The 25,233-nt window shown below is 44.5% G+C and overlaps 1 protein-coding gene across 3 annotated transcripts in view; it reads right to left on the reverse strand.

The window, feature by feature from the left end:
- The window catches only part of LOC146805541 (ATP-binding cassette sub-family C member 5-like), a 1,766,780-nt gene that overhangs the window by 994,216 nt on the left and 747,331 nt on the right, over positions 1 to 25,233 (reverse strand). The gene's annotated exons all lie outside the window — the stretch shown is intronic.

Below are 25,233 nucleotides of genomic sequence, written 5' to 3' on the forward strand. Positions count from 1 at the left end.
AAGAAGTGTAAAAGGAGATCTTTGGCCTAACAAGATAAAGAGGCTGAGATATCGATTGACACGAGTGAATTCATCGAAAGCTGAACAGGTGAACGAGGTGTCAAGCCAAAGTCAAGCAAAAGAAGAAGAACGAAAAGAACCAAAGGAACCAGAGGAGATCAAGAGAATCAGAAAGCCCAACCAGAAGTATAGGTCACCAGAATGGACGTATGTGGCACTGTCTGAAGAAGAAGAAGAGGCAGAAAGTCAAGGAAATCCAGAGGGGACCTTACAGAAAGTGGTTGAGGAGGAGAAAACTGTTGGAATCCTGAAAGTTATCTTGTCTGACATTGGAGAAGAGACAGATGTTCAGGATCTGATACAATTTGATGTTGCTGAAGAAGAAGTGACAAGTGATGAAAATCCAAATTGAGTGAACTGAAGGAGTCATTTGGAGAAGAGTGAAGAAGAAGAAATCTAAAAAAAATTAACAGATTGTAACGATCTAGTGATCTAGAGATTTAGTAGTGGAGTAATAGAGGCTAAGTCAAAAGACACAGTCAAAGTAATAAGATGGCTAACACAGAAAATAATCAAAGTAGATGTACCTTCCTGAAAAGATGGTGCAAAATGTGCTGCTGCTGTACAGGACTATTAATGCTACTATGGAGTGTGCTTGCTTTATTAGTTACTTTTAGAGTTACAATAGACACCTTGGGAATACATACCGAGAATATGACTAACATAGAGAAAAGTTCACAGAAAGTAGTACCAACTAGAATTAGTAATATATACATACATAAGGATAGGTCAATTAATGATTTTTCTAGCAATGTTTTTTCAAAATTGTTATATGAATACGTAAATACAATGGAGGTAAGGGATTGCTACGTCTGTATGCAATTACCTGCATCCGTTTCAGAGGTAGTTACTTATCATCATCTTCCAGCTACGTATGGAATTTCATGTAGTGTGTTGATTAGTATTTTTTATCTATTAGGGAAAATAGATTATGATATGTCTAATAAGGATAACATTTTTGGGCAATTGCCTATGAATAAGAAACTGAATCCTGCTAAAGAAGCTAACATTGTTGGTGAGATTTTTATTGAAACAGAAGAATTAACATTAGATTATATTTTTAGAAACAATTTAACTTGTAGTTTGAAAGAAGAAGAAAAAGCTTTCCTAGACATGGTAGAGAAAAGGAGAATGAGCATGCATGAAAAGGCAGGAGGATATAAAATGAGTGAGACAGTGTGGGACATTGAGATGGGAAAGGAATTGAAGAATGGGGCCAGTCCAACTTTGGCTTTAGATGCACCACAGAAGGGTAAACTATGCATTACCAGAAGGAAATCCCAATATGATTATTATTTTGTCGGGACTTGTGAGTGCCATGATACATACTTTATTGCAAAGGGATGGGGATTTAAAGGAGGTGAAGATCCAGTTTTCCCGGGAGTGTATCATATTTGTGGGAATAAGGCTTATTCCAGGTTGCCTGACCATTGGTATGGCACATGTTATGTTGGCCTGGTCTTTCCAAAGATTTTCCATATGGATAGAATAGAAGATGCAGAACAAATTAATTTACTAACACGCTTTAAAAGAGAAACTTGGACAGAAATTGTAGGAGATATTTTTGGAGCTTTGATACCAGCAGTGGGAATTTCATTAAATGCATATGGAATTCGGAAGCTGTCAACAGTGGTGGATCGCTTATCGACAAGCACCGCTGGAGGGTTTCTATTGGTAAATACAGGGATGGTTGCCTTACGCGCCATGTCTATGCAAAATCGACTTGCCCTTGATATTCTATTGGCAAAAGAGGGTGGAGTCTGTGGAATGCTGAAAGTTCAACATTGTTGCACTTACATTCCTGATAAAAGCAAAGATCTAAAAGTCTATATCAAAAATATTACTGATTTGCATGAAGAATTAGTACCACTGGAAGCTGAAAGTATCTGGACTAAAATGGCTAATAAGATGATTGTTGTTAAGAATTTTATAGCTAAGATAGGTAGTACCATTTTTGCTAAGATATTATTTCCATTGACATGTGTAATTGTTGCTTTATTGATTCTTAGATTAGGGTGTTTGTGCTGTAGATATAGGAGGAATAAAAAGAAAATAATAAAAGAAAATGTTGAAAAGAGACAAAAGAGGTCAAAAAGAGACCCACAAGAAATAGAATTGGAAGAATTTAGGGAGAGCATGTACTTAGAAACAAAAAGAGATGATGAAAGAGAAACTGGAGTTTAATGTAAAAGCAAAAAGACATTTGAATTTCTTCTAAAAAAGGGGAATTAAATCTTTTGGGTTGGATTTGTGGTGATGATATATCACCAAAGGGGGGATTGCTGGAGCAGGGTTTTCTACTTAAACTCAAACTTCAGTTTATATTTTTGTATGTCATAATTAAAATTACTAATGATTAATTATTAAGTACTAAGTTTTGTCGAGTTTTTTATTAACCAACCTTATTAATGAGAGAACTATACGTGGGAATGCAATTGCATGGCTAAATTAATAAGTGAACTAAGTTGGTGAGCAAATTAATTAAATAAGTGTGGCTTATGTGATATTTGTTATGTGATTGCGCTTTAAAATAATATGCTTTAATGCTTTTTTATGTCGCAAATGGCTAGATAAATACATACACATAAGGGTATTAGTGGGAATTAACACTGTATAATCAATACAATGTTGTTTTATGTTTCCTTTTAATTAAGTTGTCCATTTTGGCCTGCTAAGAAAATGGCCGACATCTACAGCCTGCATTTGAGTAGATGAAATATGAAGAGAGGCCTCGCTGATTGTGACCTCGGCCTCTGCTTGAACTAAAAGTTATGAAAAGACGACAACTCTGGGATGACCGCCAGTTATCCTTGGTGGAGAACATTTGTCACAAATGAACATTTTTGATAAACTTGTAGTGGCTTCACTGCGAGTGATACAATTCCGGAGAAGAGCATCCATGGATGTTACAAATTAGTTTTGGACTTCCTATTTCCTTGTTTTGAATTTTGAGATATCCAAGAGCGGAGATTTTTCTAATGTTGCAAGCTAACATCCTTTCCTGCTCTGCTCAACGGACGTTTTAGAGCTTGTTTGTAACTTTTAGTATGTAAATTTTGGTATAAATATTACTAGACTAGAGAGGGTTTTAGGCCACTTCTTCCTGAACTTATGCTCAGAAGACCGATGCTGACTGAGAGGACGGCAACTCGAGAGACTTTAATTCTTTGATGAGAGACCTGTGCTGATTTAGAGTACGACATTTAGCCAGAATAGGTAAATATGAGAATAATGATCTTGCAATTGAATGACTTTTCATTTAAACTAATTTAGATAAAATAATTCGTGTTTGAATTACAGTGTCGAGTGGTTATTTCATTGTTATGTTATTGAGATCTCAAGTGTGTTTAAATTGTTTAAATCATGACTCAAGACAATTCAATTTGGTTGCATTGACCTCCAATTAGGTGCAGATTGATTTGGGAATTCTCTCTTAGGTTCAGTGTGAATAGAGTAATAGAATGAATGTTGGTGTAATGGGCCCCACCAGCGTATGATGAGTGTATGTGCGCATGACTGTGAAGTTACTCTGTCCGTGGAAGTAGGGAGAATTTATAAGCTCTGATCTGTAGCAGTTTCCTGGTAGCAGAGGATGGTTCAATCCTCGATTCAATGGAGATGTTTATATGTTGTAACTAATAGATTTGTAGAATCTGAAACAAAGTCTACCAAGAAGATTTTGTAAAGGAGGGGTAGACGAGTGACAGGAGACAGGAGTAGAAGCTGACGTCAGAAAAGACCGCGCTGTGATTGGACAGTGGGTTAGAACAATGAAAGCACTGTGATTGGTGTGTTGGTGTGAGCCGCGCAGGGATTGGAAGAAGTACAGGGTGACGTAGACGCTCCGGGATTGGTGCGTTAGTGTGAGTCGCGCTGTTATTGGACAAAAGATCGTACAGTTGTAGAGAGGACTAGAGGGTTGTGGTAAACGCAAAAATGTATTACCAAACAGAGGAAAAGAAAAAGAAATCCTTGTTCAGTAAAATTAAAAAATGGTTTGACAAGGATAAGGATATAATAACTAGAGAAGGTGAGTTACTACCCCCGACAAGAACCCCTGCATCCTTCATGGTTGCGAAATATGGGTATCATACTTGTATTTGGTTAGACAATTGGACTAAGTATACTAGAGAAGATGGTGTTCTAGCATTCCCGGAACATGGTTCATTTAATCTGGCCGTGTTGAGAAATTTACGGGAGAGAATGATGAGTCTAGAGCCCAGACCAAGGCCGACACAGTTCGAGGCATTGGTAGAATGGGAAGATGAGGTGCATGAGCGAGAAAAGCAGAGGAGTGGAGGTTATTATAGGTACATGTTCGGGAGGAAATATGATCGTGAAACTCATCATGATCGAATGAGGAGATGGCGAGATGCTAGTATGACAGAGGGAATATATCCTGTGAGAACTGTTGAGGAAGCGGAAGGGAGGAAAGGTACGGAAAAGGTACATGATGCAGTATTGAGAAGGTATGGGGCTAATGAATATGAGGATGAAGTCTTGGATGACATGATCTACAAGAGACCACCTCCATATAGACAAGAACCAGAGGTGAGAACACCAGTTGCTACCCCAATGAGAGATACTTTGCAAATAATAAAAACAGAAGTTGTGACACCTGATCTGAAAAGTGGTAGCTCTTTCGCGGAAAGAGAGAAAGAGAGAGAGAATGAAATCGAGGATGAAAAAACAAGAGAATTAGCAAGAACCACATCTGAGTTGACAGAGAAAATCAGGGAATTATCCAAGAATCTAGAAGCTGTTACAGTGCCTGTAACCATAGGTCCGGTTATACCTATTTTTGATAAGCAAAGAATGGGTGAAAGTGGTTTAACAGTTTCAAATGTAGGAAATGGACTAGTTAATTCTCCAGAACAGTCAGGAATGAGGACGGGAGAGAATCAGTTGAGACATACCATATGTGGTGGAGAGTTAAATGTACAGCATAATTCAGGATTGAATACTGGTTGTGTGGAAAGAAATGTTATGATGGGAGGATCAATTTTGGAACCACAGAGGATGGCAGAAAAAGTGAGTACAGGGAAGAAATCTACAGAAATAACGGCTGAGGATTTGAATGATTGGTTGAAAGTTCTCCAAAGGAAGGACAAAGATTCTCAGGCAATTGATGTAGCCAGGTTGCGTATAGAACTGGAAGAGCTTATAGCGGGAACAATTCCTACAGAAACGTTAAAAAATCATCATGATGGAGAGTTGTTATTCATGTGCAAGAGTATCACATGGAGGGCTAAGAACACACATGACATGTTAAAAGGAATAGCGAGTGAAATGGGAATTGACATAGATAAGGTGAAAGCTTTACAGAAGCCTTACCGAGTGGATTTTTCGGATAAGGACATTGAGAATCTAAATGATGTTGGCCGAACAGGGCAGATTAAGGAAATGATTGGATTATTGCGAAAATGGGGTGATGGGGAAAAGTGGAAGGATAGATGGTATAAGAAAAGAGAAGATACAGTGGACAGAACTTACTTAGCATTTCCCATGAGAGAAAAGGAAAAAACAATGGATGCTTATCCTATGAGAGAGATTCCTGGAGGAGGATATGTACATGTCCCATGAACTAGGCAGGATATTTTGTCATTTACAAATGATTTCCCTCGACTGAGAGAGAAGCCTGTCGAGTGGTATAGGCAGGTTGATAGGTTTGTGAAATTGTCAAAAGTGCTGTGGATTGACCTGAATAGTCTGTTTGATATAATTGCTTCAGCAGACTTGTGGGCAGAGTGTAAAATAGTTGTAGATTGGCCTACTAAAGAATACCAGAGAGATCAAAGGACAGGAGCTCCAGACCCGGAGGTTATGAAGAAATATGAACAGGTCATAGTATTCCTGAAGAATAAGGTACCTCCTAAAGAGACAGATTGGGTTAAGATAGATCGAACACATCAGGAAGTAAAAGAATCAGTTCATGCCTTTTATGAAAGGTTAATACTGGCTTTTAAACAGTTCAGTGGAGATGAACATCTGGGTGATAAGGATTTGAGTCATTTTGTATACAGATTTGTATATGGCTTGAGACCCGAAATCAGTGAAATGATATGTGAGCACACAGTTGATTGGCAGAGTAAGAAGATTGATGAGATCTTGAGACATGCGAAGTACTTCAGTGATGAAATTGAGGCGAAACAAAGAAAGCTGAAGGAAAAAGAGATGTGGGCACAGGTGAAGGTTGCGGAAAGACAAGAAGCACAGCTGGTTGAACAAGCAAATAATCCAGGAAATAGGCCCAGATATGGTACAGGAAAAGGAAAGGGGAACGTAGTAGAGGCGAAGAAAAAGTTTCCGTGCCACAACTGCGGAAAATTAGGGCACTGGAGATCCGAGTGTACGAATCCACCATTAGTGAATAATGAAAATCAATCCTTGAATCAACAGGTGCAGAACGAGGGGTGTAATCATCCGCAGCAACAGCAGAAGGTTGTCAAGCAGCAGAATCAAGAGCCAAAACCGCCTTTGCCACAGAACAGAGGGTCCCAGAAATACAATCAAGACTCGGGATTCTACAATGATGAACAGGTAAACAAACCGAGACGTACAAATCCAGTACAACAATACTGGCTAAAGAATGAGGGAAGTGAGTCTGAAGGGGACTACTGACGGTGCCGAAGAGAGGAGGAAGAGTGCATACTTGGAACAACTCTGGAAATAGACCAGGCAGGACCATTTGTAGATGGGAAAATAAATGGGGAAAGTGTTACTTTTTTAGTAGACACAGGAGCGACAAGATCAACTGTCAGGTCAGCAGATATAAGAAATCTTCCTCTCTCGGACGAAGCAATCCAAGTGGTTGGTGTGTCTAATACACAGATTAAGACTCGACTTACTGAACAAGTAAGTGTAAGGATAGGGAAATTTTCAGACATGCACAGGTTTGTAGTGTGTGACACTAGTCCAGTGAACTTGTTAGGTAGGGATTTGTTGTGTAAAATGAATTGCACAATTTTTTGTACTCCGGATGGAATAGCCTTTGAGACACCGGATGAGGATGTCTTATACAGAGTAACTCTAGATAATAGAGAAAATGAGATTGTTGGAACATATGCTGTATTTAATCCAGATGACTTGCCTCAAGAATTGAGACACACAGTAAAAGCAGCAGTTTGGGATTTTACTGGAGAAGATGTGGGATTGATGAATAATGTAGATCCAGTAAAGATTACAGTGAAAGAGGGAATCTCTTATCCTAATATCCCACAGTACAGACTGACACCAGAGATAATTGAAGGAATAACACCTATAATTGACAAAATGATTCAGCAAGGTGTCTTGAGAGAGTTACTGAGTAGCCCATGTAATTCACCTATAATGGGACTGAAGAAACCTAATGGGAAGTTCAGGATAGTGCAAGACTTGAGAAAAGTTAACATAATTGTGGTATCATGCTGTCCCATTGTGCCAAATCCATCAGTGATTTTGTATTAGATTCCTCATGATGCTGAATGGTACACAGTAATTGATTTGTGCCATGCTTTCTTTTCAATTCCATTGCATCATGACAGCAAGCCGATTTTTGCATTTCGGTTTGGACAGCGTATTTTGGCATGGTGCCGAATCCCACAGGGGTATACAGAGAGCTCTTCGATATTCAATCAGTTGCTGAAGAAATCTTTGGAAAGTCTGACTATGCCTGAAAGCTCAGTACTAGTACAATATATCGATGACCTACTTGTGGCATCGAAGGCACGTGAAGCATGTGAAGTAGATACCATAGCTTTATTGAATCATCTGGCTGATGGAGGATTAAAGGTATCTCCAGCCAAATTGCAATTTTGCAAGAAAGAAGTACATTATCTTGGACACAATATTGAAAAAGGTCTAAGGAAAGTGACCATTGACAGGATCAAAATTATCAGAGGAATGAGAGCACCAATGACCCAGAGAGAAGTGAGAATGTTTCTGGGAATGGTAGGTTATTGTCGTCAGTGGATAAGTAACTTTTCCCTGATAGCAAAGCCACTGATTAAATTGACTAAAAGTGAAGTAAAAGACCCATTGGAATTGAATGCAGAACAAATGGCAGCATTTGAAGAACTAAAGAGCAGATTATTTGAAGCTCCTGCTCTAGGAATGCCAGACTATGAGAAGGAGTTTGAGCTGTACTGTAGTGAGAGGATGGATGTGCACTTTCAGTGTTAATCCAGAAACATGGACATGGAGGAGGCCAATTGCGTACTTCTCATCAACACTTGACCCAGTAGCTGTGGGTTTACCAGGTTGCCTGAAAGCAGTAGCTGCTACATGCAGAAGCTTGGAACAGAGTGAGGGTATAATAATGGGATATCCTGTACGGGTGTTCGTACCTCATGATGTGGCAATTCTTTTGACAAGAAGCAGAACTCAATATATGTCACATAGTCGGCTGACTAAATATGAGAAAATCATTCTGGGAGCATCAAATGTGACTCTTGAGAGATGTGTGAATGTGAATCCAGCGACACTTTTGCCAGATGCTGAGAATGTGAGTGTGAGGGATGATGTTGATCATGATTGCTTGGATGTGCTTGATTACTGTACAAAACCGAGACCAGACATAAGAGATCTGCCACTGCCTGAGAGTGATCATGTGTTGTTTGTGGATGGATCATGTCTGAGAACAGAAGAAGGTGTGCTGAGTGCTGCATATGCGGTGTGTAAGGTTTCAGAAGTTATGGAAGCTTCACCTTTGAAAGGAGTTAAATCTGCTCAGGTAGCAGAATTGGTGGCGCTGACAAAAGCTTGCAAGATTGAAAGAAATGTGAGAGTGACTGTGATGACTGATAGTCAGTACAGATTTGGAGTTGTTCATGATTTCGGCCAGCTTTGGCTACAGAGAGGTTTCCTGACCTCAAGTGGAACTCCTATAAAGAATGATGAAGTGATTGGGAAATTGATTGAGGCGATATAGCTGCCTAAAGAACTAGCAGTTGTAAAATGTGCTGCTCATGGACAGGGTGATGACTTCGTTACTCTTGGAAATAGGTTTGCAAATGACATAGCACAGTATTGTGCAAGGAACAATCATTCCATTAACAGGGGAAAAGAGAAAGAAATGTCTTTTTGTTCTGTGATGTTTACTAATGTGATGGAAACATGGGAAGAGGTGAGGCAGTTGCAGGATGAAGCAGGAGATGAGGAAATGAGAGATTGGATCAAGGCAGGTTGTGCACCAAGAGAAAAAGATCATGTATGGATCTATAGGGATGGAAGACCAGTCATGCCAAATGCTATGTTGTCAACAATGGCAAGAATGTATCATGGCCAGGGACACCTGGGGAGGGATGCTATGATTAGATCCTTTAAGCAGACCCGGTACAATGCAAAGTTCAGGCTGATAGCAGAGAGCATCTGTCAAAGATGTTTGATTTGTCAGCAATTCAATACTGGAAAGAAAACAGTGGTGAGCCTAGGAACAATAGGCAGAGAAGGAGGTCCTTTTACCAGAATGCAAATAGATTTCATTGAAATGCCCCAAGTCAATAGATTGAGGTATGTTCTAGTGGTAGTCTGTCTGTTTGTTCTCAAGGTGGGTGGAAGCATATCCGACTAGGAGAAATGATGGAATAACAGTGGCCAAGTTGCTGTTAAGAGAGTTGATTCCTAGGTACGGGTTCCCAGTGACAATTGAGTCAGACAGAGGAGGACACTTCTATAATGAACTCATGAGTTTAATTTGTGTAGCATTGAGTATACAGCAGAAGCTACATTGTGCATACAGGCCAGAGGCTTCTGGCGTTGTTGAGCAGATGAACGGCACAATCAAAAACAGAATTGGCAAGATGTGTTTAGCCACTGGAATGAAATGGCCTGATGTCTTGCCTCTAGTGCTGATGACTATTAGATCTACTCCAGACAGAACTACGGGGTTGAGTCCACATGAAATAATAATGGGACGTGCAATGAGACATGCATTCGTGCCTGTCAACAAGCTGCAGACTATAACTGATGACATGATTTTGGATTACTGTAAAGGCCTGGCTGACGCAGTTCATTCTGTGTTTCACCAGGTTGGAGAAGATGCCACCACACTTGAAAAGAAGGCAGCCCATGATCTGAGCCCAGGGGACTGGGTGAGAATAAAAGTGCACAGAAGAAGAAATTGCTTGGTTCCAAGGTGGGGAAGGCAGAGACAAGCCATTCTAACTACGACGACTGCTGTAAAGTGTGCTGGAGTGAAGAACTGGATTCATGCAAGCCATACTCTGAGAGTTCCGAATCCAAAGGATGGGACTGGGAAGGAGTACTTTGAAGAGTCAGATTCCAGTGATGATGCAGACGCTGAAACAGTGAGAAGAAAAAAGAATCCTGAAAGGGGGAAAAGAGAGTCAGAAAGAGAGTCAGGTGATTCTTTTTTCTTACCAGAAGAAGTTTCAAGAGTTTCAAGAGGAACATTGCGAACCTCAGAAGAGAATTCAGATTCTGGAAAAGTGCCTGAAGTTCGAACGAGCAGTGGAGAAAATAAAGAGAAAGAAAGAAAAGAAAAGAGTGATTCCACAGAGACTATACCTGAGTCAAATGAAGAGATTGAGAGGAATCCATCTGAGATAACTTCTGAAGAAGTAGGGTCAGAAGAAGATAGAGAGGGACAGTTTGCGGAAGACCCCCGAGGAGGTGTAGGGAACATTCATGATAAGCTAGGTGAAGGGACAAGTAGACAGCAAAAAGATTGCGTGTCGGAGATCCGAGGAGGGACAGTAGCAGGGAAATCTCAATCGGTGGAAAAGAAGACTGTGGAAAAAGAGATAATTGTTGATGAACAAGAGGCAAATGAGACAGAATCTGATGAGAGTGAGAATGAGATACCAGAGGGTCGAGTTCTGAGAAAGAGAACTTGGATCGGAGAAAGGAAATATAAAGAAGTAAAACAGAAAAGAAGTGTAAAAGGAGATCTTTGGCCTAACAAGATAAAGAGGCTGAGATATCGATTGACACGAGTGAATTCATCGAAAGCTGAACAGGTGAACGAGGTGTCAAGCCAAAGTCAAGCAAAAGAAGAAGAACGAAAAGAACCAAAGGAACCAGAGGAGATCAAGAGAATCAGAAAGCCCAACCAGAAGTATAGGTCACCAGAATGGACGTATGTGGCACTGTCTGAAGAAGAAGAAGAGGCAGAAAGTCAAGGAAATCCAGAGGGGACCTTACAGAAAGTGGTTGAGGAGGAGAAAACTGTTGGAATCCTGAAAGTTATCTTGTCTGACATTGGAGAAGAGACAGATGTTCAGGATCTGATACAATTTGATGTTGCTGAAGAAGAAGTGACAAGTGATGAAAATCCAAATTGAGTGAACTGAAGGAGTCATTTGGAGAAGAGTGAAGAAGAAGAAATCTAAAAAAAATTAACAGATTGTAACGATCTAGTGATCTAGAGATTTAGTAGTGGAGTAATAGAGGCTAAGTCAAAAGACACAGTCAAAGTAATAAGATGGCTAACACAGAAAATAATCAAAGTAGATGTACCTTCCTGAAAAGATGGTGCAAAATGTGCTGCTGCTGTACAGGACTATTAATGCTACTATGGAGTGTGCTTGCTTTATTAGTTACTTTTAGAGTTACAATAGACACCTTGGGAATACATACCGAGAATATGACTAACATAGAGAAAAGTTCACAGAAAGTAGTACCAACTAGAATTAGTAATATATACATACATAAGGATAGGTCAATTAATGATTTTTCTAGCAATGTTTTTTCAAAATTGTTATATGAATACGTAAATACAATGGAGGTAAGGGATTGCTACGTCTGTATGCAATTACCTGCATCCGTTTCAGAGGTAGTTACTTATCATCATCTTCCAGCTACGTATGGAATTTCATGTAGTGTGTTGATTAGTATTTTTTATCTATTAGGGAAAATAGATTATGATATGTCTAATAAGGATAACATTTTTGGGCAATTGCCTATGAATAAGAAACTGAATCCTGCTAAAGAAGCTAACATTGTTGGTGAGATTTTTATTGAAACAGAAGAATTAACATTAGATTATATTTTTAGAAACAATTTAACTTGTAGTTTGAAAGAAGAAGAAAAAGCTTTCCTAGACATGGTAGAGAAAAGGAGAATGAGCATGCATGAAAAGGCAGGAGGATATAAAATGAGTGAGACAGTGTGGGACATTGAGATGGGAAAGGAATTGAAGAATGGGGCCAGTCCAACTTTGGCTTTAGATGCACCACAGAAGGGTAAACTATGCATTACCAGAAGGAAATCCCAATATGATTATTATTTTGTCGGGACTTGTGAGTGCCATGATACATACTTTATTGCAAAGGGATGGGGATTTAAAGGAGGTGAAGATCCAGTTTTCCCGGGAGTGTATCATATTTGTGGGAATAAGGCTTATTACAGGTTGCCTGACCATTGGTATGGCACATGTTATGTTGGCCTGGTCTTTCCAAAGATTTTCCATATGGATAGAATAGAAGATGCAGAACAAATTAATTTACTAACACGCTTTAAAAGAGAAACTTGGACAGAAATTGTAGGAGATATTTTTGGAGCTTTGATACCAGCAGTGGGAATTTCATTAAATGCATATGGAATTCGGAAGCTGTCAACAGTGGTGGATCGCTTATCGACAAGCACCGCTGGAGGGTTTCTATTGGTAAATACAGGGATGGTTGCCTTACGCGCCATGTCTATGCAAAATCGACTTGCCCTTGATATTCTATTGGCAAAAGAGGGTGGAGTCTGTGGAATGCTGAAAGTTCAACATTGTTGCACTTACATTCCTGATAAAAGCAAAGATCTAAAAGTCTATATCAAAAATATTACTGATTTGCATGAAGAATTAGTACCACTGGAAGCTGAAAGTATCTGGACTAAAATGGCTAACAAGATGATTGTTGTTAAGAATTTTATAGCTAAGATAGGTAGTACCATTTTTGCTAAGATATTATTTCCATTGACATGTGTAATTGTTGCTTTATTGATTCTTAGATTAGGGTGTTTGTGCTGTAGATATAGGAGGAATAAAAAGAAAATAATAAAAGAAAATGTTGAAAAGAGACAAAAGAGGTCAAAAAGAGACCCACAAGAAATAGAATTGGAAGAATTTAGGGAGAGCATGTACTTAGAAACAAAAAGAGATGATGAAAGAGAAACTGGAGTTTAATGTAAAAGCAAAAAGACATTTGAATTTCTTCTAAAAAAGGGGAATTAAATCTTTTGGGTTGGATTTGTGGTGATGATATATCACCAAAGGGGGGATTGCTGGAGCAGGGTTTTCTACTTAAACTCAAACTTCAGTTTATATTTTTGTATGTCATAATTAAAATTACTAATGATTAATTATTAAGTACTAAGTTTTGTCGAGTTTTTTATTAACCAACCTTATTAATGAGAGAACTATACGTGGGAATGCAATTGCATGGCTAAATTAATAAGTGAACTAAGTTGGTGAGCAAATTAATTAAATAAGTGTGGCTTATGTGATATTTGTTATGTGATTGCGCTTTAAAATAATATGCTTTAATGCTTTTTTATGTCGCAAATGGCTAGATAAATACATACACATAAGGGTATTAGTGGGAATTAACACTGTATAATCAATACAATGTTGTTTTATGTTTCCTTTTAATTAAGTTGTCCATTTTGGCCTGCTAAGAAAATGGCCGACATCTACAGCCTGCATTTGAGTAGATGAAATATGAAGAGAGGCCTCGCTGATTGTGACCTCGGCCTCTGCTTGAACTAAAAGTTATGAAAAGACGACAACTCTGGGATGACCGCCAGTTATCCTTGGTGGAGAACATTTGTCACAAATGAACATTTTTGATAAACTTGTAGTGGCTTCACTGCGAGTGATACAATTCCGGAGAAGAGCATCCATGGATGTTACAAATTAGTTTTGGACTTCCTATTTCCTTGTTTTGAATTTTGAGATATCCAAGAGCGGAGATTTTTCTAATGTTGCAAGCTAACATCCTTTCCTGCTCTGCTCAACGGACGTTTTAGAGCTTGTTTGTAACTTTTAGTATGTAAATTTTGGTATAAATATTACTAGACTAGAGAGGGTTTTAGGCCACTTCTTCCTGAACTTATGCTCAGAAGACCGATGCTGACTGAGAGGACGGCAACTCGAGAGACTTTAATTCTTTGATGAGAGACCTGTCCTGATTTAGAGTACGACATTTAGCCAGAATAGGTAAATATGAGAATAATGATCTTGCAATTGAATGACTTTTCATTTAAACTAATTTAGATAAAATAATTCCTGTTTGAATTACAGTGTCGAGTGGTTATTTCATTGTTATGTTATTGAGATCTCAAGTGTGTTTAAATTGTTTAAATCATGACTCAAGACAATTCAATTTGGTTGCATTGACCTCCAATTAGGTGCAGATTGATTTGGGAATTCTCTCTTAGGTTCAGTGTGAATAGAGTAATAGAATGAATGTTGGTGTAATGGGCCCCACCAGCGTATGATGAGTGTATGTGCGCATGACTGTGAAGTTACTCTGTCCGTGGAAGTGGTCTCGCCGGGAATGGAGTGAGACGCGCGCCGCTTCTGCTCCGGGCCGCCGCTGCGATCATTTGCCTTCTTCTGCGGTGTTGCGGAAGAGCCTAGGCCCGGACTGGTACCCATGCAGGGCAGACTGCGGAGGGCTCCCGGCGAGGGGCTCGGGGCTGTCCTGGGACAGCGGTGAGCGCGGTACTCTGCTGTGACGAGGGCTGAGGGCTCGGAGCTTGCTGCACTGCCCGCCATTTTGCCCGCCTCTCGTCTGCGCTCCAGGCGCCTGCCAGCTTCCGTGGGGGATAGACCGGCTGCCCGGAGTGCCGGGCTGGTATCGTCGGAGCCGCCCTGTGTCGCCGCGGACCCCGGACTGCCTGGTGTATCGGACTTGGGGGTCCCGTGGGCGGAGTGGCGGCCGCCATTTTCCCCTGACCTGGCCTTAATGCACGGCGGGCTGATGGAGGCGCAGAGCCATGGAGAGGACCGGCAGCGGTGAAGCGGCCCGGTACGCAGCGACGGCGACAGCGGCTGAGAGGCAGGGTCCGATGCACGAGAGGTGATTCGGGCTGTGGACCCCAGACGGCGTTGCCCAGCCTGGGCGGTTGAGCACTGCGGAGAGAGACCTGGCCGCCATTTTCGGTGGTGAGAGCGGCTGGAGCTTGGTGGCGTGGTCGGCCCTCGGAGAGGCTCCGGGTGAGTGACGGCGGAGGTGGAGGGGTGCCCCGGGACTGACTACTGGAGACCTGCTTGAAGTGCACTTTGCACCCAGAGCTGGTGGAGAGACTTACTTTGGGGCCCCTGCTTAAGCCCTCTGCGGCAGAGGGCTGGAGCGCTCCTATGTCTGCTGGAGCCCCCTGTCAGTTTGCTGGTGACCTTTGGGGCCTCTGGGGCTCTGAGTAGCGACCGGCTCCCACTGCCTCGCCTGCATCGCCTCTGGAGACTGGTTGGTTGGGGCAGGAATCCGTGGAGAGCCGGGGGCGGTGCCGCGGAGAGCGCTACGACCGCCATTTTCGGCGTTGGATGCGGCTAGGGCCTGGTGGTGTGGTCGACCCTCTGCGGGTGAGCGCGGGGACGCTCCTACGACTACTAGAGACCTCCTGCAAGTTCGCTGGGGACCTTTGTCGGCTCTGGAGACCTGGGTGGTAACCTGTTGCCACTTCTTCGCCTGCACTGCATCTAGCGACTGGCTCGATCGGGGCAGGAGCTCGTGGAGAGCCAGAGACAGCGCTTAAGAACGACGCCAGCTCCAGCACAGTGAGTTGCCCCGGGGGGTCGCCAACGGGCCCCTAGACTGATGGCCGTGTTGCCCGGGCCGGGGTTTCCCGCGCAGGGGTCTCGCGCGTAAAGGTGAGAAGGCTAGAGGGTGCAGGACTCTGTGGGGCTCTTGGCTTGGCTAGACCAGGAGCTGTGGAACCCCCGCGAGCTTTGGGGACCTGTAGCGGGTCCGACACGGTGCGCCGCGGAGACCCCGCTACCTGGGGAGAGTGAGACAGTGGTCCGTGGAGAGGCCCCCGTGCTCGCGCGGTTGCTGGTCTGGGGCTTCTGGCCCCTTGTTTGACCCCGTACGTTCGGCTGTGACTGCCCGGAGGCGGCCTGCCGGCCAGGGGGATCTGGATCTTTCGGAGGGGATTAGCACGGACACGTTTGCAGCATGACATCTCTGGGACAGCTTGTGCCATGGGGCCTGGCTACTCCCTAGACTGGAATAGGTTATTTTGGCCATGTTGGCCGTTTAAGAGTATGTGTTGTTTTCCTTGGTTCTTCCCTCCCCCATATCTTTCCCCACCCTCGGTACCCTCTTGGCGGGGGGGGGCATGCTAGCGCGTGGATGACTGGGGAGGTCATAGCCTGTCTGGTGGATCTGGGAATATGACTGCTGAATCTTGCTGGAAGATCCTTTCCCTTAATGTGAAGGGGCTTAACTCGCCCAACAAGCGTCGCCAAGTATGGCGGTACCTACTGCTCCAGAACCCTGACATAATTTTCCTTCAGGAGACCCACCTCCTTAAGGCTGACGTGACCCGTATGGCTCACCCTCGCTATCCTCGACAGTTCTGGGCCTCGGCGACCACTAAGACGGCGGGGGTAGCTATTCTCTGCCGGGCGGGGATCACCCCAGGGGTTACTAAGGTGCTTAGAGACAGTGAGGGTAGGTTCTTGAAGGTTGAGGTCAGGAGAGGGCATCGCACACTCACCTTATGTAACCTTTATGCTCCCAATCAGGGTCAGGATGCTTTTCTACGCAGGTTGATCAGGGACCACCTGGAGCCGGTGACTACGGACCTCATAGTTGGGGGTGACTTCAACTTGGTGTGGGATGCGGAACTGGATCGCTGTGGGGGAGCCTTCCATGGGGTGGGGGCCATGTCCGCGGCAGTGAAGAGTTCCCTCGGTGCCCTCAATCTGGTGGATATTTGGCGCTACCACTCCCCGGGCATGCGAGACTACACATATTATTCGCATGCACACCGCTCTTACTCTCGTATAGACCTACTGCTTGTCTCACATTCCCTGCTCAAAGATACTATAACGGCGACGCACTCTAACATCTCCATCTCCGATCACGCTCACGTGGAGTTGAGTCTACACGAGCGCTGCACCGGTCCTCCACGTTCGTGTCGATGGCGGTTTCCGGATCACGTTCTTCGGGACCCAGTAGACAATTCAGGCAGCTATTTTGGCATATTTTGCGGCAAATGATCTTCCGGGGACCCCCCTTCCCCTCTTGTGGGACGCTTTCAAGGCTACCATACGGGGTACCCTCACTGCTATCGCGGCCGCGAGAGCATGGGAGACACGGCTATACGAGCGCAAGCTAGAGCGGGAGGTCAAAACGCTTGAGAGGATGGACCAAGAGCGTCCGTTGATGGCACACAAACGCCGCCTGGCTATCCTTAGAGGCCAGCTCCGAGCGCACAGGACGAACAAGGCGTTATTATGCAGGTGGCGACAAGGTGAGCGCTGTGCTGGCACGACGCCTGCGTACACGGGCGGCCAAGGCTCACATCGCGAAGCTACAGCGGGCGGACGGATCCTGGGCTACCGCGGAATCGGCTACGCTCCAAACGTTCCACGATTTTTACGCAACTCTATATACCGCCGACCCACCGGCGCCCGACTTGATAGCCTCTACCGTGGGTGCCTGTGTCTGGGAATCGTTAAGTGAGCGCCAGGCGGGACTTCTTGAGGCTTCCATCACTTCGGAGGAAATAGCTGGCGCCCTGCGCGATCTTCCGCTGGGTAAAGCGCCAGGCCCGGATGGGTTGCCGGTATCCTTCTATCGCGCCTTCTGGCCGCAACTGCAACCGTATCTTCTTCGTCTTTTTAACTCGTTCGATGAGCTGGCTGGGCCATCGATGGATATGGCAATGGCTGAAATAGCCCTCATCCCGAAACACGGGAAATATCATACTCTCTGCTCCTCTTATCGGCCCATTGCATTGTTAAATACAGACCTTAAGTTGTACACTAAACTTTTGGCTAAACGGCTTAGTGTCCACATGCCCAATCTTATCAAGCCGGATCAGGTGGGGTTCATCCAGCACCGTCAAGGGGCAGACAATGTACGCAGCATAGCGCACATAGTCGGGAAAGCTAAACATTGGGAGATACCGGCATGTTTGCTATCGCTTGACGCGGAAAAAGCGTTCGATCGGGTGGACTGGTTATTCCTCCATGCGGTTTTGCAGAGGGTGGGTCTGGGCCCGAAGATGGTGGCGCGCATTATGGCTCCCTATATTTTGCCGGTGGCTAGAGTACGCGTGAATGGCCAGCTCACACAGGCCTTTCCCATCTGTAGGGGCACCCGACAGGGCTGCCCCCTGTCTCCCCTACTGTTTGCTCTTGTGGTGGAACCCCTCGCCATCATGATACGCCGGTCCCCCGACGTCCGTGGTATCTCCCTTCGAGGGGTGGAGCATAAGATCGCCCTCTTCGCGGATGACCTCCTTCTTACCCTATCTGACCCGCTGCGTTCTTTGCCGGCGATCCACCTGCTACTCCAGGAATTTGAACGTGCGTCTGGGCTTAAAATCAACCATGCGAAATCTTGGGCCCTCAATATCACGATCCCGGATGGAGACCTTCTGGCGCTTCAGGCCTGCGTTCCCTATCAATGGGCGACTCAGTCAGTGCGCTACCTGGGCCTCAACCTGATCCCAGATCTGGCCACCTGGACACAGGCCAATTGGCAGGAGTATAAATGTTCAGTCCAGACGGACCTACGTACGTGGAGAGCCTTACCACTCTCTTGGCTTGGTAGACTCAACACGGTGAAAATGTCTATATTGCCGAAGATCCTGTACCTCTTTCAAACGCTGCCGACACCTATTCCGGAGCACCAGATTCAGGGGCTCCAACGCAAGCTTGTTGCGTTTATCTGGGGCGGGAAGAAACCGCGCTTCTCTAACACGATTTTGATGCTCCCCCGAGACAGGGGTGGCCTCGCGTGCCCGAACCTTCTTGACTACTATTGGGCGTCACACCTCCATTATGTCTTGGAATGGGGGGGCGTGGGAGAGTGAAAAGGTGTGGTTCCACATGGATCGGGCAGTCACCTGCCGCCAATTGTGGGATCATGCCTGGCTGCCTGGAGAGGCGCGTCATCGCAGCGCCTATCTGGCTGTCCCCACCAGAACGGTCCTGGAGATCTGGGACAAGGTGGCAGTTTGCAGGGGACTTACTTCCTTCCCGTCTCCTCACACCCCAATTGCGCGCAACCCGCAGTTCCCCCCAGCGTGTCGTCCGCCCTTCTTTGCGAACTGGACGGAAACTGGCTGTAGGACGATCGGGAACCTCTTCACGGGGGGTAGTTTTAAATCTTTTGAGCAATGCATGCACGAATTTGGGCTCTCGGAGAACGACAAGTTCCAATACATCCAGCTTTGACACTGGATTCAGGGCTTCTCCCTGATGCAGGCGGCCACACGACCCTTCACCCCGTTCGAACAGCTAGCGCTTACATTCGGCACATATAAGGGGTTGATCTCACGTATCTACCGGATAATGCAGCATCCACGGCGTCCGGATCCTCACCTATACCAATTGAAATGGCAGACTGTTTCCGGCTCAGGTGTCACCCCTTCTCAATGGGCAAGGCTGTGGAGGGACATCCCTAAAATTCTACGTAGCATTCCTCAGCAGGAGTCAGCGTATAAGGTGATGACTCAATGGTATTATACCCCTGTTAGACTTCAGAAGATGTTTCCTAAGACGTCTCCCCTATGCTGGCGTTGTACCCAGGCGCTGGGCGACTTTATTCACATTTGGTGGACCTGCCCCCTTCTGGCTATCTTTTGGAAAGAGGTCCTCAGCCATATCAAACGGGTTCTGGGGTACCCCCTGCCTGCGGATCCGCTGGTCGTTGTTCTGGGCCTCAGACCAGTGGCTGCGCGAGCTATGACGGGGCGTGATCGGCATCTTAGCCTCCACATGCTGTGTGCTGCCAAACAGACGGTGGCACTATATTGGAAAAAAGCTGAGACGCCCTCCATAAATGTATGGTTTACTCGCTTGTGGCATGTGGTGGCGATGGAGTTGCTCACGGCCCGTCTTCAATTCCGAGATACTCAATTTAGGAGACTCTGGACGCCTCTGGTGGATCATCTAGGGCGGCTGGAGCATGCTCGAATGCAGCCACCACGACTTCGGGCCCTGAGGTTCTTTGATGATGTTGTATGCCCTGCGGATCCAGGGGGTTTCTGGCTGTTGACGGACGGTGGGCAGGGTGTGCCGGCTACTGCCCCCCACCTCGTTGGAGAGGGGACCCTGACTCTGCAAAGCCGGGCCCCTCCGGTCCTCACCGGTTAGTGGTAGTGTGGCTGATGCTTAAACCCCCCCCCCCCGCCTAGCTCGCCCCCCCTACCCCGGTACCCTTCCTATTCCTCCACTTTTGTCTCGTTTTTCTCCTCAGTTGGTTGATTGCCTCGTGGACACTCTTGGGTTCAGGGACTGTTCGGGGGGTTCGCGCACCACCCTATTAAGGTCAAAATTGAAATGCCTAGTTGCCGGTTTTCATTTAGACACGACTAGCCCAATAGAGGTTAAGCCACTCAATGTCTTATGTGTCCCTGGTGAAAGATGCTGTATTTTCATGGACCAACGCCCCTGCCAATGTGTGCTGGCTGTGTGAACATGGGCTGCAGGACGTGATGTGGGCATGGTGGGGCGCTCCTCCGGGGACTGTCCACGTGGGTGGGCGCCGGTTGGGAGGATACGCTGCCTGGTCTGCCTGGGCGCTGCTACACTTAAGGCGGCATGGGCTTCGGCGCAATTAAAGTAGCAGTACGCAAGGCTTAGAAGCTAAGAGGGCGCTCCTGATCTATGCATCATACAGGGAACATGTCACTCTTCGGGTGCGGTTGCCTTCCTTTGCGCCTGTTGTTGACCAGCGGCACCCCTGCGATTGTCTGTTCTCGTTCTTACGCTCTATGGCTACTGCTGGGTATGGAGCTTCGGGGGCGGGGGACTTTGTACATGTTGGGACTGCATCTGAACCTGTACCTGGGACATGGCATGACCCCTTGATCTTTTGGGCCTTCGCCCTTTGATATTTGAGTGTGGTGGCTGCCGGCCCCTGAGGTTGTAGGCGAATAAGCTGTGTACTGCTACAGGAGTGATCCTTCAAACTTAATAAAAAGTTGTTATATAAAAAAATAAAGGGGAAGAAACATACTGTAGTAACTTGCTTAATCTGCAGACCCATTGAGAGTCAATTGTCCATCACAAAATCAAGGATCCTGAATTTATCAATATGTATGTTAAGGCTAGCCCAAAACGCTTGCCATTAGTTTTTGCCCACTTTCTCTAGCAAAAGAAAACTCCTCGGATGTCAATTAATAAATGTTGCAAATCAACATTTGATGGAGAACTGGTAATGGTGCATTTTCTCTCCTATTACAGAGCAGCAAAATTACTCAGTAAACAGCGTTTACCAAGCATGCGTAACAGCGCATGCCATAGCAACGCGGTCGTTACAACGACTGCGTTGATATTTTGCAAACCGTTGCAACGCAAATCCGATCCACAACTTGTGTTGGGGGGCAGAAGGTGTTGGATTTAAAATCCAACACCTTCCCTAGTGTCCGCACACACTGGGGTTGGAATAGTAAATTATACTATTCCAACATCCAGCACCCCCAACGCAAGTCGTTGTTACGACTTGCGTTGTAACGGTATGCGAAATAACAACGCGGTCGTTGTAACGATTGCGTTGTTATGGCATGCGTTGTAAACACATGCGAAAAAACATCCCATATCCAACTTACTCATGATAAATGAGTGGCAGTATGGCCCAGGCGGAGAGCTAGCTTATAGAAGTTGTGGGTGCTGATAGATGTCTCCCCACTGCACTTCATATATGGAGGCCCGCCCTCCTCACACTAAAATTTGGGAGGACACACTAAACCCCGCTCCAGGTCGGTTCACTGCTCCCCTAAGTGGATGCACCACAGGAGTTTGAAGGATGGGACCGGCAGGGGGACAACCCTTTGAGCGTTTTGGAATGGACCTGATTAGTCTCTTCCAAAGACCCAAACAGGGTGACACTTATTGCTTGGTAGTTGTCGACTATGCCACTCGCTATCCTGAAGCAGTTCCCATTAAGTCAGCCACTACCAGAAATATTGCCAGAGTTCCTATTGAAATATTCTCTCGGGTGGGGTGCCTAAAGAGATTCTCACTGATCGGGGTACTCCATTTGTATCCAAATTAATGCAGGAATTGTGTACTATGTTAAATTTGAAACATCTGAAGACCTCATTATACCACCCCCAAATCGATGAGCCAAGATCAGTATAGCGAACAAAGCCAAAATGGGAGACACATCGCACTTCAGACTACATCATCAAACAAGAAGATACACAGAAATCAACAAAGCCACAATTTAAGGATAAAAAGGTAGCAGGGATAAAGATCAGAGATGCCCAGGCTGCTGAGGACTCTGCTTCTAAACGGGGAACGGGCAGTGACGATGCAGGACAGCATAGCAGAAGTCACAATAGCTCACCAGAACATGATGGATTTTCTGGAAGTAGTAGCGCTGAGTGAGTATATCATAGTGGAAACACCTATTAAGTGAGTGAGTGTCCCACATTGTTTAAACAGAATACCGCTTTCAAATAGAAGGGACATACAAACAGAAGTGAATGGTCTCTTTTGGGAACACCTGACACATGGTTACAACATTCTTTTGACTGAAAAAGATTGGCCACCTGAGTTAATAATAGATTTCCCAAAGGTGTAAGAAGTAATTTTACTTGCGTTCTCCGACCTTTTAGCAGAATCAGTTAAAAGTGTATATGCGCGGGAGTGGGTGTCAGCTTTAGCGCCTGCTCTATACCGCAATCATGTTGGGTGGGATGATGAGTCTCCTCATCACGAGATCCCATTAAAAATGATCCCTCAACAGTAGAGAAAGCCCTGATATTGGCACTACAAAATACGGATCGCGAATTCCCCACCCTTATAGTGTGTGATTCATTTTACTTTGTACAGTCTTATAATGAATATCTTCACTAGTGGGGCCAAAATGGGTTTCCAGATTTGAAGGGTTGTACAATCAAGTACAACATGCTTTGGGAACAGGGGGTTTCTACCCTGGAAGCAGTAATCATGCAAAGTACATTAAAATCCTTCATGAGGCTCCAAAAATATTTTCATCTTTTAAAAATGCGTGTTTTTACAAACATCTGCAATTTAGATGGGCAATAACCTTGTACATTAAACATTTAGACACAATACTAGACTTTGAACCCCTTGAAGTAAAAATGATCATGGGGGAAAGGAAAATGGTATCTAAGGTGTACACATCACTGGTTAAAAACACGCCTGATTAATTCCATGATCTCAGGAAAGCATGGGAAAAAGGCATAGGCCCACTGGAGTGTGAAGAAGAATTAATGGTGCCGAGAGAAATTGCAGTAGCTGAGAAACTTTGTGTAATATAATTAAAATCTACACTGGGCTTTTGTACAAGGACAAACCTAAAACATCTGAAAGGGACCAATTGCCTACATGTCTTAGATTTCATGTGGAGGAGGGTGATTTGTTGCATAAGGTGCAGAGCTGTAGTGTCAAAAAAGAGCTCTGTGGGGTCAGTGACAATATATGCAGAGAGGTCACAAGTATACATATTTCTCTCACCCCACAGTTTGCTGAATTGAACGTCCTAAACAACAAGGCTTACTAGATAGCACATTTTTTCCTGGGCTCGGGTATAGTCCTGGCTAAGCGAGACTATCACCTAGAACTAGTGCAATCCAGCAGCCCCAAGTATTGCAGAATTTAATAATTATTTTTATAGAGTTTTATATAGCGCGAACTTGACCCGAATCAGGTATCAGGGCGTTTTACATAGTACCAGTTGCGTTACATGAGGACACATTCATTTTTGTTAGGCACGGGAGAATAAATGATTTTCCCAGAAGCAAAGGATGTTCAGCGCTATTGCCGAGATTTGAACCCAGTTCCGCAGATTCGAGGTCGACCGCCCTAGCCGTTAGGCCAACTCCTCTCCCCAACAATACAGAATACTAGAAATCCCTATTTGTGAAAGAAGGGGGTGCCCTCAGAAGCACCAGAAGATATGTAACAAGTGGGCCCAATACCAGGGTCTTGTGGCCTGAATAGTAATGCTGTGAATGTGCAGCTACAGCGAAAGATAAGAAGACTAATTCAACAAATGTGCAACAAATGTAAATATACATGTATCGATATTGTGTAATGACATCGGAAGCCTGACTCTTTTGCTTTCTGTCAAGGTGAACTTGAAAAACAGTAACAAAAAAATTAAACCATGAGAATCCCAGAATCATCACCTTTGTTTTGCCTTTACTGACCTTAAACGGGTATTCTCACATTAATTAATCACACCTCAAAGAATGTCCTTGATAAATTGGTTTCCCAGAAGTCAGAAAAACGTTTTTTGCTGCTTAATTGATCTTAGGCGACTCCAATGCGAATCTTATATAAACGCAACATTACACAGAGGTTAATTGTTCTGTAAAAGCGAGAGGGTGTTATGGTAGCTTTCTTAGTCTTGTGTGAGGTGGCTGACTCCTAGAAAGTTCAAGTAAATTAATATCTGAAAATCAGATGGAGGAGGCTCCACTTTTCGAAATCCAACCGTTTTTCTTCAAACAGAACTTAAGAGTTCTGAAAATTCACACATTTTCATCTCGCATATAAACTTTCAATGTTGGGATACATATGTTAATTCTACCAAGCAAAAGATTCTAATTTACTAGGCTAAGGTGCACACAGGAGAGCTACTTACTGGTAACTGGAGACCTACAAGTAGCTTGTGAGCTACTAGTTGGAGAAGCATGCTCCGCCCGATCACAAATAACTAGGTGTTCTCGTACTACATGACCTGGTTTTACCAACTAGAACATCCAGCCAGTAAACATTTATCTTACTCTTGCAGGTTCATTTTCATCCCCACTTTCTCACTCTGTCACTGTGTTTCTGTCTTTATCTTTTGCTTTATTCCCCACATTTTTTGCCTTTCTCTCTCCAGTTCTGGATCAGTCTGTTGATAAAAAATAAGCCTTGTCCGCCAACGTTTTGTGCGGGTGGGGTCAATCCGCAACCACCAGCTCAAGTTAAGCATTGATGGTCCCCCCTGTCAGTCTACAGCCTCGTCTACCCCCACACACTATCCCTACCAAATTCCCACCTTCCTGCAGGGAGATGGTAAATGTGAACAAGAATCACCACAG

Source organism: Triturus cristatus, chromosome 8 (genome assembly GCF_964204655.1).
Source record: "Triturus cristatus chromosome 8, aTriCri1.1, whole genome shotgun sequence".
Classification (NCBI taxonomy): Eukaryota; Metazoa; Chordata; class Amphibia; order Caudata; family Salamandridae; genus Triturus; species Triturus cristatus.